This window comes from Schistocerca nitens, chromosome 2 (assembly GCF_023898315.1).
Source record: "Schistocerca nitens isolate TAMUIC-IGC-003100 chromosome 2, iqSchNite1.1, whole genome shotgun sequence".
NCBI classification, from domain to species: Eukaryota; Metazoa; Arthropoda; class Insecta; order Orthoptera; family Acrididae; genus Schistocerca; species Schistocerca nitens.
The window spans coordinates 578,420,273-578,435,212 of NC_064615.1; the positions used below are offsets into that span (position 1 = coordinate 578,420,273).

The following is a 14,940-nucleotide window of genomic DNA, read 5'->3' on the forward strand; positions in this document are numbered from 1 at the left end:
GGGACACTAAAGTCTAATATCCCTCCCTTAATTGCTTATCCTTCAAAGGCATCATCTACAAACTAATACATGATGGAACAATGGGGACCTGCATGGCACTAACCTGTGCCAATCTATTCTTGGGCCATATACAGGAATCCTTCCTTAACCACCCAAAATCCAAAACTCCTCACGTGGTTTAGATTCATCAGTGACATTTTGATCTGGACTGATGGTGAGGACACCCTATCCACATTCTTCCTTAGCGTAAACACCTTCTTCCCCATTTGCTTCACCTGGTTCTCCTCAACCCAACAAGCCACCTTCCTGAATGTTGACTTCCACCTCAAAGGTGGCTACATCAGTCCCTCCGTCCATATCAAACTTACCAACCACCAGCAATACCTCCATTCCATACCAAGAAGTACCTTCCATACAACCTAGCCAAGCATGGCTATCGCATATTTAGTGACGAGCAGTCCATCTCAAAATATATCAAGTGTCTCACTGATGCCTTGACAGGCCGTAATTGCCCTCTCAATCTTGTACAGAAACAGATCTCACTTGCTTTCTCTCTCCAGTCACTTACAACCTCCCACATTCCCACTGTCTGCCCACAAATGAACACTCCCTTCATGATTCAGTACCACTGGAACTACTATATCACATTTTCTGCCAGGATTTTAACTACTAATCATCATGCCTGAAGTAAGGAATATACTTTCCAATATCCTTTCCACCCCTCCCACACCAATATTCTGCTGCCCACTGAACCTGTGCAATACCCTTGTTCATCCTAACTCCACCTCTGCTCCCAACCGTTTGCTTCATGGCTCACATCCCTGCAATAATCCTAGATACAGGAACTGTCCAATACATTCTCCCACTACTACCTACTCCAATCCGGTCACAGGCATCACATTTCCCACCAAAGGCAGGGCTACCTGCGAAAGAAGTCGTGTGATCCACGAACTAAGCTGCAACTACTGTGCTGCTTTTTACGTGAGCATAACAAAAAAGATGCTGCATATCTCCATCAGTGACCACTGACAAACTGGTCATGAAACACCCAACTACTTAACATGCTGCCCAACGCAATGTGCTTCACTTCAATGACTCCATCACAGACTTCTCCATCTGGATCCTTCCTACCTTCACAGAGAAATGTGTGTGGGGGGGAAAAGACCGGTGACACTGATCTGGTAGTCAGTCAAACAGTAGAGAAGCTTCGTGAATGCTGTTCCACTCCCACGGCATTGACACGCAGAAATGGTATCACAGATGCGGTTTGCTGCTGCTGAATGTGCTGGACAAGCTGGTAGACAACTGGAGCAACAAATAGCCAGTTTCTGGTGCTATGTCTTCAGCTGTTAGCCTAGCTGTGGTTTACCCCATTGTAGCAAAGTGGGTTCTTCATGTGATCAGTAACAAACTGAAGCCTCACCATGTGCCGGCGCATCATCAGTGGTAGGGAAGGCTTCAGCAAGAACCAGATTTTTTGGACAAGTCATCACATGCGACAAATCCTGGTTTCATCATTATGACCTAGAGACAAAACAGGACAGTGGCCAATGGAAATAGCCTTAAAGTCCAAGGCCCAAAAATGCCATAAGTTAAACCAAGTGCAGGAAAGGTCATGCATCTTGTAATCTTCAATAAGCAAAGCATTGTGTATGATCATGTGGTGGGTGAGCATCATACTGTTACTACGAATTGCTATTGTGATGTATTGAAGGGACCATTAAGAAGGAAAACTACATCAGAAAGACCATATCTAGTTCAATTGGGATGGATCCTGCATCAGGATAAAGCACTGGCTCATCGTGCCATCGAGACTTGGGAAATAATCTCTGAATTAGGCACTGAGGTGATGCCACAGTCACCTTATTCACCGGACCTAGTGCTGTGTGATTTCCACCTGTTTCCTGCAGTGAAAAGAGCTTTATGGTCATTATTTTCAGATTGATCGAGAGCTAAACAATCAAATTTAATTTGTACTCACAAGACACTATCAAAAAGGGCCTTCAGGGAGTGTTTTGAACATTGGACTGAAAGCTGGAATAATTGTTATGTCTGAGAGAGATTACTTCGATTGTCTGTAATGGAATTTGGATAAAGATGAGCAGTATTTTCGACTTTATAAATAATTATAGCTAATTTTTTGATACCCTTTCGCACAGGATGGTCAAAGTGGGGAAAATACCAAAAGTAAAGAGAACAAACAAAAAGTTTTGTTCAGTAATAAGTTTCTTATGGTATCAAAAATTGATAGAGAGGTTCTGGACCACAGTGTTGTATGGCAGTGAAATGCAGACCATATGAAATATGCAGAAGTAGAAAATTGAAACATTTGAAATGTGATACTATTAAAGAATGTTGAAAATGAAGCCCAGACAAGCCAAGTACGAAACAGAGATATGCTAAAAACAAAATGAGATAGTAGTAGAAACCCGTAGGAATGGATTGGTGGACACACGCTACATAAAGTGGATAGTTATCTTTACAGTACAGAATGTCCTGCATGGGCAAAACAAATGTTAGAATAGTCAAGAGAGAGGAACGATGGATGTAGGTTGTTACATGTAGGTCAGTGGTTGTTACGTGTAGATCATTGATTGTTACATGTAGATCAGTGTAAGAAGGCAAGAATGGTGTAAAACCAGGCTGAAAATGCTACCAACATTCATTTTTTAGGAAACCAGTGAAATTGATGGTGCTTATAATTTACACCACCTTGAAGATACGTGGTTGTATTTAAGAAAAATTAAATACAGAATGTTATTCTGCCAGTAGAGTTAGTCGCCCTGTACAAGTTGTCAGCTGACACTGTGCTATATTGCTTATGTATGGCACTGATATTCTTGTGCTCGTTTGTGGAACAATACCATACCACCAGTCAGTTGTTAACATTCATTTGAGGGAGTTCATTGTCCACTTAGTATACAGGGAAATTCAAAATACAGCCACTATATTCATTTGGAATTGCCATGTACAAACACTTGTAGATGGATATTTGGAATCTGTGCATTCCTTTAAACATACTCAATCTGCTTCGTACTTCATGATAGACAGGGCTTGCACTGCCTCCCACCTCTACCCCCCATACCTCGCTCTCATGTGTGTGTGCAAATAATTATAATTGACCAAATCTAAAAAATTGTCAGATGGTGCCTTAAATTCCCTGGAAAACAATTTGTAAAAAAAAATTTTGCTGAGATGTGATGGACAGTATACGTTGGAACCAGCTGAAAAATGCTCCTATTGGAGCGCAAGTAAGCCTGATATTCTCCTGTTTTAAGACTATGACTGAAAAGTGGGGGTAATGATTGCCTCATTGTACCTTCTTCAGCACCATTATAAAAATGTTACCAAAAATTTGGCATGCGAATATATTCATCCTCTTTTTTAATAAGCATTTCACATCTCTCATATCAGTAACTCACGTGCACCTACTAGCCCATTGCTGTAAGTCGTTCATGCCCATACATTACACTTGCCCATTGTCTCTCACTCATTCTGCCCAACTTGTTGTCATTAACTCTTTTTTGAGTATCTCTAAATGTCACTATCTCCTGTCTCACAACCACTGTCACTGACTCCATCTTGCTATCTCGTACTGTTACTGTCACATATGTTCCTTATACACACACACACACACACACACACACACACACACACACACACAGATCTATGTCATTGTTATAGACTCTGTCACTGATCATTATTGGTTCTCATCCTCTTCCATTTTCTTCTTCTCTTTATTCCGTTCCCAGTGGAGCTGTCTCCTTCACTCTTTTTCCTACCATTTTCGTCAGTGTCAACAATTCCCCCAGGAGGCTCTTCACTCTTCTGTGAGTTCGTGTTTGGCTACCACGGTCTCCCAGCCTTTGCAGCACCTCCTTCCTTTCCGTGCTACATGTCGATCCTCCTGCTATTGTTTTTCCCGCTCCCTTGTGGCACATGTCTTAGGTATTTTCGGGAATGCGATCTGCAGTTTCAGTAGCTGTGCATCTGAACAGTCTCTCGTCTGATTTTCCTTCCTTCTTTGTTCTCCATCTACTTTCCCTTCTGCACTCTGACATTTGAGGTCTCTCTTCCTCCTCCCTGTGCACTCCTGAAGGCTGGCCCATACATTTGTCGCGTAACAGATGACTGAGTAATACGTAATTACCAGCCCCGGGTCAATAGCTAGGGTTCACATGCTCCCATTGGTACAGGCTAGGCCCAGGGAGGGATGATTACCAGAGCTGTTACCTTCCCAATTGCCAATTGGTCCCTCTCTTTGGCATTTGGGAGGTGTGACCTTGGGGTGAACAATCACCTAAGGGACGTGAGCCCATCTCTGAGAGTGGCCCCTAGTCAGAAGGAGTGCATCATCGGAGATCCTGGCAATGATATTTTTGCAATGAACCAGTCATCTTTCTCTGTCTTTCTCATAAATGTAAATGACTTTATACTAAAGATTCAACAACTCTCCCAGCTACACCTGTGTTCCTCATGGTGTCACGAACCGAAAGAGGTCAGTCTTTTACTACACTTAATCCATTTGTTGTTCAGAAAGGTGTTGATGCAATTGCAGGCCATGTGATGATGTGCCCTTGCTTATGTAATGGGACATTGCTTCTGGAGACCAGTTGTGATTATCATGCCAAACAACTGCTTCCAGATTCACTCCTCTACGGGTATCCTGTTTGTGTTGAGGCCCATCATATGCTGAATTCTTTGCATGGTGTTATTTACACTTAGCTGCATGATGGTCCGACCGAGGGAGAAATCGCAACTTATCTCTCTGTTCAGTGGAACACTGCGGTCCATCAGGTGATAACAAAGGTTGATGAAAACTTAGTGCCTGCACGCACTCCTTTTCTCACATTTGATCAAGTAGTGCTTCCATTGAAGATTAAGGCAGGCTGTGAAGTCATCAAGATCTGACCGTACATTCAAAACCCAATGCATTGTTAGCAGTGGCAGTGTTGTAACCATACTCACATGCAAAACACAGTGAAATGTGTTACTTGTGGTAGAGGTGCTCATGAGGGTGGTTGCCCACCTCCTCACTGCTGTATCAGTTGCAATGGCAATGGAGCCTCATCCCAAGAGTGGTCCATTTGGACCTCTCATTCTGCACTGTCCACCTTGCCCGTGATCTCTAGTGGCCTGTTCTCTCTGACAAATACTAAAGTGACCGTTTCCCATGCGCTATCCATTTGCTGACTCCCATAACACCCATGTGTGAACCCAGTTGGCAGCTTTCCAAGGTTTACTGGAGGCTTCACTTGTCGCGGGTTACCTTCAACGCACATTTCCCCAGTTGTGATGACCAAGTAAAGTACCTTACGAATGTTATTTTTACCATTGCTGAATGTTCTATACCTCGTACTTCTTTTGTACGCTACACTCTGGTCCCCTGGTGGACTGAGGCCTGCTGCGATGCATTTAGCACGCGAATACATGCTCTCTGAATTTTTAACTGTCACCCTACAACACCAAACTGTATTTGTTGTAATCAATTGCATGTGCAGTGTTGCCTCGTTCTTCAGAATAGCAAAAACACAAGCTGGATTTCATTTACTTGTTCTTGTAACAGTTTCACTTCCTCTTTTGTCATGTGAGGTCAACCTCCATTGACACTCTTGGATGAGGATTCATTCCCCAATTTCGAGCCTGAGCATAGCAGATGATGATATTGTGGCATCTATTGCTGCCTTCAACACCTTGGGCCACTATTTCGCAGAGATTTTGAGCTCCACCCCGGCTTCCTCCCTCAGAAACAAGTGGAGAGGAGGCTTGGGTGATACTCTTCTCCTCTCAGAATCACAAATGCTACAATGCCAGGTGGCATTGTGAGGGAGCTTGACCATGCTCTTACTTCATCCTGATCTTCCGCCCCAGGGCTGGACATGTTCACATTCAGATGTTGCAGCACCTTTCTCTTACAGGCAAGCAGTTTCTCCTTCATATGTACTATGACACTTGGGCAGATGGCACGTTCCCAGACGTTGGCGTGAAGGCACTGTTATACCCATACTTAAGCCCGGTAAAGACAAACACCTTTATTCTTGCTACTGTTCCATTTCTCTCACCAGCAGTGTTCGCAAGATGATGGATTGAATGATTCGTGCCTGGCTGGTATTATGGTGGCTCAAGTCTTGCACTCTACCAACCACTGCACAGTGTGGATTTCGTACAAGCCATTATGCAGTTGACCATCTTGTCACATTGTCAACCCACATCATGAATGGTTTCCTGTGGAAATACCTGACTGTGGCAGTGTTTCTTGATTTGGAGAAAACTTAGACACCTGGTGGAGGACCGGTATTCTGCGTACTCTATACTTGGGGCTTCCAAGGCAGCCTACACCATTTCCTTAAGGAATTTCAAAAAGACTGAGTTTTCAAGGAACATGTGGGTTTGACCTTTATCCAGGAGAGTGGAGTGCCTCAATGTTCTATATTCATTAACCCTATTATGGTCTGTCTCCCACTGGGCATCTCGGCCACCCTTTTCGTTGACGATTTTATGATCTACTGCAGTTCTTCACGGACTTGTCTGCTTGGTGGTGTCTTCAGTGATGTCTCAATCGTCTTTACTCGTGGAGCATTGACAGTGGCTTTCATATTTCCACTGACAAAACCGTTTGTGTGAATTTCTGGCTGCATAATGCATTTCTTGCACCATCTTTATATCTTGGGCTTTTTGCTCTTGCGTTCGCCGAGACTGCAAAGTTTCCAGGGCTCGTGTTTGATTGGACCAACCTCTTCCATTTGTACCGATTCCTTGTTCGTTCGAAATTAGACTGAGTGTTTCATTTGTTCCTCTTCATGCCCGTCCATCTTACACCGTCTTAACACAGTCCACCATCATTGAATACATTTGCCAAGTGTTGCCGTTTGACCAGAGGATGGCTAAGTGGGAGGTTCTAGAGGATCACAGTTAGCTGGTGGTGTGAACTGGGATAGTGAAGGTTCAGTGCTGGGATTAGGTGGGCTTTGGTTGGGGGATTGGTAGCAAAGAAGTATTTACATTGCAGGGATCTGGATCGTATTGTTATCAGAGGGGACCAATTCACGGAATTCATTTCTCAAAGTATCTTAAATCATAGTCGCAGAACAAAATTGACAGCTGTAAACAATAGTGGCACTGCAACACTCACTTGGCGTCATCTTGAAACTACATTAACAATTTATGTTAATGATCTACTGGATAGTATTATCTATAGTAACAATGTAACACCAGTAGACCGTAGCAGAATGAAATAAAATATGCAGAGAAATGTCAGTTGGTACAGGGACGGTCACTTGACAGAAAGCTTAAGTAAATCCAGCCTATCACACATAAGAGATGGGTTCCTCTCATTCTGGGGTCTGATGATATTGTGGCATCTATTGCTGCCTTCAACACCTTGGGCCACTATTTCGCGGAGATTTTGAGCTCCACCCACTACCACCCCGGCTTCCTCCCTCAACTAATATTTCCCCACTTATCTCATTCCTGTCTGAAGAAGGAACTAAATGTTCAAAAGTGCTGATTCGCAATACTAGGATTTCGCCTTCTGAAAGTTAAATGTTGACCAGTCATTATGTCTCCTTAGTAGGATTTCGTCTTCTGAAAGTAGTGTTGACCAGCCGCTCTGTCTCCTTTTAATTTTATAATGTGTTGCTCTATTAGATGACTGAAGACTGGTGTTCAGTCCAGTTAACTACAGCAGTTTATCTGCACTCTTAAACAGTTGAGGTGCATTGCTGTTGCACTTCTTACTAGGGCTTTTCCTCCTTCCATTCATGGATGGATGGAGCGTGTGAAGAACAATTGTCTAAACCCTCCTGTGTGCACTGTAGTTCATTTTATCTTGTATTAAATGGTCCCTAAGGGAGTTTCGTGTGGAGGATCATAGTATACTCCTAGATTCATCACTTAATCTGGTTTTTGAAACTTCGTTAGAAGGCATTGAAGGGGTAGTCCCCTCAGGGGGCTCAAGGCTCTTTCATTGGTATATGCACAGTGAGCATGGTGCCCCAAGCTGTTGCAGCACTCACTTCTTTTCTGTGCTGCAAGCTCTCATCTCTAATAGTAGTTTTCTTACTCATTTCCATTAGTAGACATCACCTTTTGGCTGAAGTAATATTTAGTCCACTTATGGGTTGGACCTTCATTTTCCAACTGGGGAAGAACACTTTATAAATAGGGCCTAAGGCATGCAGTGCTCAAGGTCGCAAGCACACAGTACCTGTGTAGCCTCTTATTTACACTTGAAAGCCAACACGGTAGCCAATCGGACATTGTGGGTTCACTGTGTACCCTTTTGATTGAGCTCCCTAATAACAGGGGGATCATGCAGCAGATACTAGAGATGCTAGCACTACCATGCGCGCCAAGGAGTAGATGCCCATTTTTCCATGGTATCAGGACTCAACGGCAGTCGCAGTTTTGCCAGATTATCTTTGCTGTGGGTGGGTGGCACCCGTTGTGAGAGCCTTGATCAGAGTAGTGGCATTTAGGGTGGACATTTCATACAATTGTTCCGATGTGGCTGTCTCACTAGACAGGTCTAGACATCTCAATGCAGACACTTACAGTGCTGCTGCTTTCCCTACCATGGCTGCCTTACAGGAAGAGGGACAAGCCGGATGTCTGGGAAGTAAACAGTTTATTCAGTACTTGGTATGTACTTGAACTGAAGGGGGTAATTTAACTATGAAAACGCCTTATCTCTCTCTCTCTCTCTCTCTCTCTCTCTTAACAGATTGAAAATAAATTTGGAGAAGTTGAGTCATTGCGAAACACATGCAATGAATTGCTCTGGTGGACAGTCTACTGCTACTTGGGCAAGTGGGGCAAGTGATCATCTGGACGACTTACTGGTGACCATTGCCCCATGCAAGATTTTGGAAGATGATTTCTTGGACTAAATTCAGATACCTTAATTCTCCAAACTAGGAACTACAGGCTCATCATTAGCAGCGAAGTGTAATTTTTGTCAGGAAAAATAAATCCCAAGGATAATTGAACAGATACAGGTGCCTTTTTGTTAGCCCTTGAAGGGTATGTAATGCCAGAAAAAGTCTGCCGTGTATAGGTATGAAGAGTAACTGTGACATCCCACCACCAATGATGTCTTCTGATGCTCACTCTTTGGTCATATGGTGTATAGGTATGAAGAGTACCTGTGACATCTCACCACCAATGATGTCTTCTGATGCTCACTCTTTGGTCATATGTCAACCTGCTACCTGGTAGATCCAAAATATGGCAGATTTTCACTGCATGAAAGTAGTCGTAGTGCACAACCACCTTTGTGTGACAGTTGCACAGAACTCCATCTTCCATATTCACTGGTTTCCCCAGTCTTAAAGAAAAAAGAAAATACAGGCATGTAAATCTCTTTCACTGCCTGTTGTATTCTGAGGCATAAAAAAACTGTGAATGCCTACATCCTGTTGCTGTGGTGACCAGTTATGCAAAAGTCACAGCCATCACTCCCACAACCTCAACTTCAAAATCATTTCTCCCAACACTCTTCTCCCTTGTGGTTCTTGTGGCTCCATCGTAGGGAATAAGTTCCTACACCCAGCGTCCTCCTTGAACGGCTACATCTGCTGATTGACAGAGCTCCCTCTTGGGACCCCTCTTCCTTGAAACTGATTCCAGACAGTGGCTGAAGGGACTGTGGTCTGTGGAGGAGGATGAGGGGGGGGGGGGGGGGTGAGAGCGAAAGAGAGAGAGAGAGAGAGAGAGAGAGAGAGAGAGAGAGAGAGAGAGAGAGAGACGGACAGTGGTCCTGGGGCATGACTGGCCCTTGTGTCACCTTCACGCATAATGTGGACACTCCTAATGTGGTTGATTGTTTGTTGAAATTATTATGGCTATTACTGTCACCTGCCACTACTGCAACACCTTATTTCCTCCTCATCTGCAGTTTGCGTCCCTCTACAACAGGGCCAGCCATTGGGTGCCATATGGCACGCGGGCATGGTGTGCAGGCCAAGGCTCTGTATATCTCAGCTTTACTCATTTCTCCCCAGAAGTACTTGGTACAGCACAGCATTTCATGTAGCATTATGGTGTGGCATTTTTTGACTGGCATCACTCTTCAGTTGGGCAAAATTGTGATGTCAGTGCTGTTTACCTTTCACCATTCGTTCTTGTAATGACAGATGTTGACAGGTCAAGTGGCTGTTGGCACAAAAAGAGGCAGTGCAGTGATGTATCATCATAAATCCTTAAAGATTAATGTGAATGACAGAGGGGAGTGAAGAGAATTCTCAGTATCTGTTCTGCAATTGCTTGATCAACATTTAACGCAAATTTGCTATGAAACCTCATTACAGCACCATTCAGAAAGAGTTAAAACTTATTTGACAGTGAAAGAGCGAAAAATCAGTGATCGTCATATGGGTTTCATTATTCTGAACATCAAGAAACATTTTATGGTAAATTTGCAAGTGTGGAGGGCATGAAGAAACTGAATTGAATTTTTGAAATCAAACGCATTATTGCACTGTATACCCCCAAAAGTTGTTGATGGAATTATTCAAGCGGGGCATGCCTGGGATGAGTTTTCAATGTAAAGCCCACTATTGTTGAATTTATGAAGGAAAAAGAGTGCAGAATGGAAATTAGAATATCCAGATGGCTATAGACTTCACATTTTATGTGAACTTGGATGCAGATTGTCCATAGTACCTTTGCTGTTTATCCCTATTCCCTGCACCCCTGTTTTTCCACTTGCGCACTAGCCCCTGTGGAGGAGTACCATTTCATCTGGTAGTGGCCTTCTAATTGACCAGCTTCTTACTGCCGGTGATGTGTATATCCTCACTGATGGTGCTCCTACCCATTTCATTCAACACCTTTTCAGCCTGACACTCTCTTCGCCCAGTCTCATTGTTTGATTACATTGGTTACTATATTACGATCTTTGTGATAGTGACCACTTTCCGTTGATCCTGTCACTTCCTTGCCACAGCCAAACAGATCAGCTATCACATTGGGTACTTCAAAGAACCAACTGACAATTGTATACCTTCTTGCCACTGGAACTACTTTCCATATTCTACAAGTCCTCGACATCGCTGGTCGGTGCCATGGTGGACAAGAGACATTGTAACAGTTGTTCAGGGTTGCTGAAGAGCCTTACAACATTTCAAGTGACAACCTTCACAGGCCAACCATACAACTTTTAAGTGACTTCATGCTAAGGCTCCCTGTCTAATTGGACACAATAAGAAGGAATGCTGAAGTGCTTTCCTTTCTGGGGAAGTATGCCTCTTCATACCAGGTGTGAGGCAAGCTCCATAGTTTTCTGGGCCACCAAAGATCGACAACTGTGCTGAACGCCTTGCAACGGACTTTGTGACAGCATCAGCGCCCTATTCTTGTGCAACTGCCTTCCAATTGCGTTAGCACAAGCTGAAGACATCCCCCTCTCCTTAGCCCTGTGGCATTGCAAATTATATAATTAACCATCCACTGACTGGGAATTACTTCAGGTGCTTGCATCATCTCACGGTATAGACTCAGGCCCTGATAGCATTCACACTCAGAAAATAAATTGCCTGACTGTTAGTCAATGGCTCCATCTCCTCAGGGTCTTCAACCATGTTCTGCAACTGACCAGCCTTATCTCCCCATATCAATGTGGTTTCCAGGAGGGATGTTCTGCAACTGACCATCTGTTTAGGTTGAAAACAGCAGTCTGACATGATTTTTGTCATTGCCAACACTTTATGATTGCAGCCTTTTTTGACCTGCATACATCTTACATTGCTTGGCTTCATCACATTTCCTTACTCTCCATGGCTGGGTCTTCCGAGGCTCCCTACCAATTTTTATTCATCTGAGTTCGCAGATCCAAGAGTGGTGTCCCACAGGGCTCTGTGGTGGGTATCCCTCTCTTCCTTGGTGCCATCAGTGGACTACGGACCTCTGTCAAGCCACTTCTTACTCCCATTCTGTATATCTACAACTTTTGCGTTTGGTACAGCTTCCACTCTAGCTTTCACTGAATGCCAGTTTCAAGACACCATTCGATGAGCCTCTACTTTTAACCTTTCCCATGATTTCCAGTTTTCTTCTGCAAAAACATGGGCCGTACATTTTTATCGTTATACCACAGTACGTTCTGATTCAACACTCTACTTGGGTAAATAGAGCTGGTACATTGTTGCACAGTCTCGATTTTTGGGACACATCTCTCACAAGATGCCAACTCGGCTGCCCCATATTAGTCATTGAAAGACTAGCTGCATTCAGAATCTTAACTTGCTTTGCTTCCTTGGCCACAGCTCATCAAGTGCCGACTGCGATTTTCTTTTCCATATGTCCCACTTGATCTATGGTTGCCGGGATTGTGCCTCAATAGAGTCTTCGGCTTTGAAATTGTTCCCGCTAATTTCCTCTGTTTTTAAGAGATTTTTCTCTTTTTCTGCTACTCCGTTTTCTGTTTTAGGAGTAGCACTCTTTTAAGTGGGTCCGATCTTCCTCTTTAACACTTTGTCTGTGGGTTTTGGGTGGGAGAGTTGTGTGAGAGCCTGCCACCTTTGCATGTGCACGCAGAACCCCAGGGGGAGGGGGATGTTCTCACCATTGCTGAGTCCTGGGAGAACACCTATCTACTCCAATCTGTGTACCAAACAAGCCCGTAAATAGTTTTTTTGCAGCTCTGGCATCAGTATTGTCTTCAGTGCCTCATTTTTAAAACTTCTATGTACTTTCCTCACCCAAGCACATTCCTGGTAGACATTAATACCTCCATACGAAAAAACACGTGATTGAGGGACTGATGATGTTGCTGATTTGACCCTTACCCCCAATCAACCAAATCGAGGAACAGTTCACATCTGTCTTAAAGCATTAGTCAGTTTGGTTCTTTAACCATCCCCACGACATTCTTGTGGGTCAGACAAATCTATGATAATGTCTGCTGTCCTTATTTGCATAAGTTAAATGTCCCCATTTACTTCTATTCGTTATGAGTACCCACACATCAGAAATATTGTAGGATCGGTCCATATTGAACACCTATGAGAAGGTATAACAAAAAATAAAACGTTTTGAGTTTCCTGTTCATTGAAAAAAAAATCAGTGTATATGTTTATTAGTTTCAGTAATATAGTTGTGACAAACGGATGATTCTTTTTGATACACCCTATATTATGGAGAGGCTCTGTACATGTAAATGGCATGTATTGAAACCAGGGTGAAAAGGCCTGTGTGTGTTTTACTTCATGTTCTTAACATAATATTGTTGCCAAAATTTGTGACCACAGTTTAAAATTGAAAAGTCGTTTCAATAGAGTAGTTGTAATTGTACTACATTTTTCAAATAAGTTAATTATAACATAAAGATCAACAACACTTAAAAGCTGGATTTAGCTTTTTTTCTGTCTGGCAGATAGGCAACGTTCTTCATTGTTTATCTAGTATGTGGATTGGTCATTTGTTGGTTTTACTTAATTCTTCAGTGTCATCCTTTTTGGTAGTGTAATAACTAGCAGTACTCAGAATTTTTGTTCACTTGGTTATGTTGGTTTCATTGATACAGCAAGCAGCATGAACAAATAGCAAGAACATATGATTCACCTCCGTGGATGTACTAGAAAAGGAATTCAAATGTAAACAGTTCAAAAAACATATACACTAATTGGTAACCTGAATCTGTCTATAGGCTTAGATTCAAGGTGAGCAAGAAATGAAGGAATAAGCCATGTGAAGCTAATAAAATAAAGAATCCTGTCCTGATAATGCGCAGCCCTCAAATTACCTTGGATAAAAACGAGAGGTATCCATTACCTCTACGTGGTACTGGCCAAACTTTACCCACCTTCTTGCAGAACCTGTGATACTGTGTGCCTGCAATATTGTTCGGCACCTGGGCTCCTCCCGCCTCCTATACAATCCATCATCAGAAATTGGACAAATTATGCATATGCAGTGAAGAGAACGTAACACGATGCCATTCCACTTCAGGTGTTCCTTTCTTACCTCCTTCCCCATGATGGTGCCAGGTTTTTCCTGTTGCTTGTAATGGAAATATAGTGGGAAAATTGATCATATTGCAATAGTTGTGCATATCTGAGTCAACAAAACCCTCTTAGTTGTCTTTTAAAAAAAGGCAGTGCACAGTTATATTGTATACATTATTATTTGTAGGAGCTACTGTTCATTGGCAGTCGCCATGAGCTGATGTTCTTAACCAAAGTCGATCATCAGTGATAGGTCTCAAGATAGCAATTGCTATGGGATGTTCCAATTAAGTGGAAAATTTCCGTACTGTTAATCCTTCCTGCCTTTAAACTGAAAGCGCACACATGGCCTTGGTTTGAAATGGGTATTTAAAGTGTACTGTAAGATTTGTGTGACACAAGTTGTATTGTCCTGTTAGAAAGACAATGTGCTCTAGTGAACTGCACTGAGAGCATACGTCCACTTCCACGTCCTCTTCACAGGTGGTGCATGCAGTGATTTCTTGTGGTAAAGTGTGTTAAGCAATAAATTCCCAATTAAAGTAACTCTCCAACTCCTGTGTCACAAAAAAGTTTATGTATTCATGAATAGCTGGTTTTCTTCTAGACACAAAACAGCAAGGCTGCATCTTATTGCCTGTTATGCGACAGATTTAAACAATGATTCCAAAATCACTCCATTCCATTCCATTCCATTCCATTCCTCTCCTCACCCACAATCTTGTTGTGCTTAGCTCTGATCATGTAATCTTCTTCCCTCTGAATTAATAGGAAGAAACTCAAACACGAGAACATCAGACTCTGTTAATTCAGATACTTCCTTGAATTTTGCATTAGTTACTAAATTTTTGAAAGTTGTTGGAAGTCACAGTGATGTGTTGAATGTGCTAGCGATCCTCTAAAATTCTACACACAACTGGATGTCTGTATCTTTCTTAAGTACCATTATCTGGTACTAATAACTTATTTCATTTCTTCCTTATGGTGCAGTATCTAG

The 14,940-nt window shown here is 42.8% G+C and overlaps 1 protein-coding gene across 1 annotated transcript in view; it reads left to right on the forward strand.

Annotated features, from left to right (window-relative positions):
* The window catches only part of LOC126236628 (E3 SUMO-protein ligase RanBP2), a 265,257-nt gene that overhangs the window by 200,854 nt on the left and 49,463 nt on the right, over positions 1–14,940 (forward strand). The window lies entirely within an intron of this gene.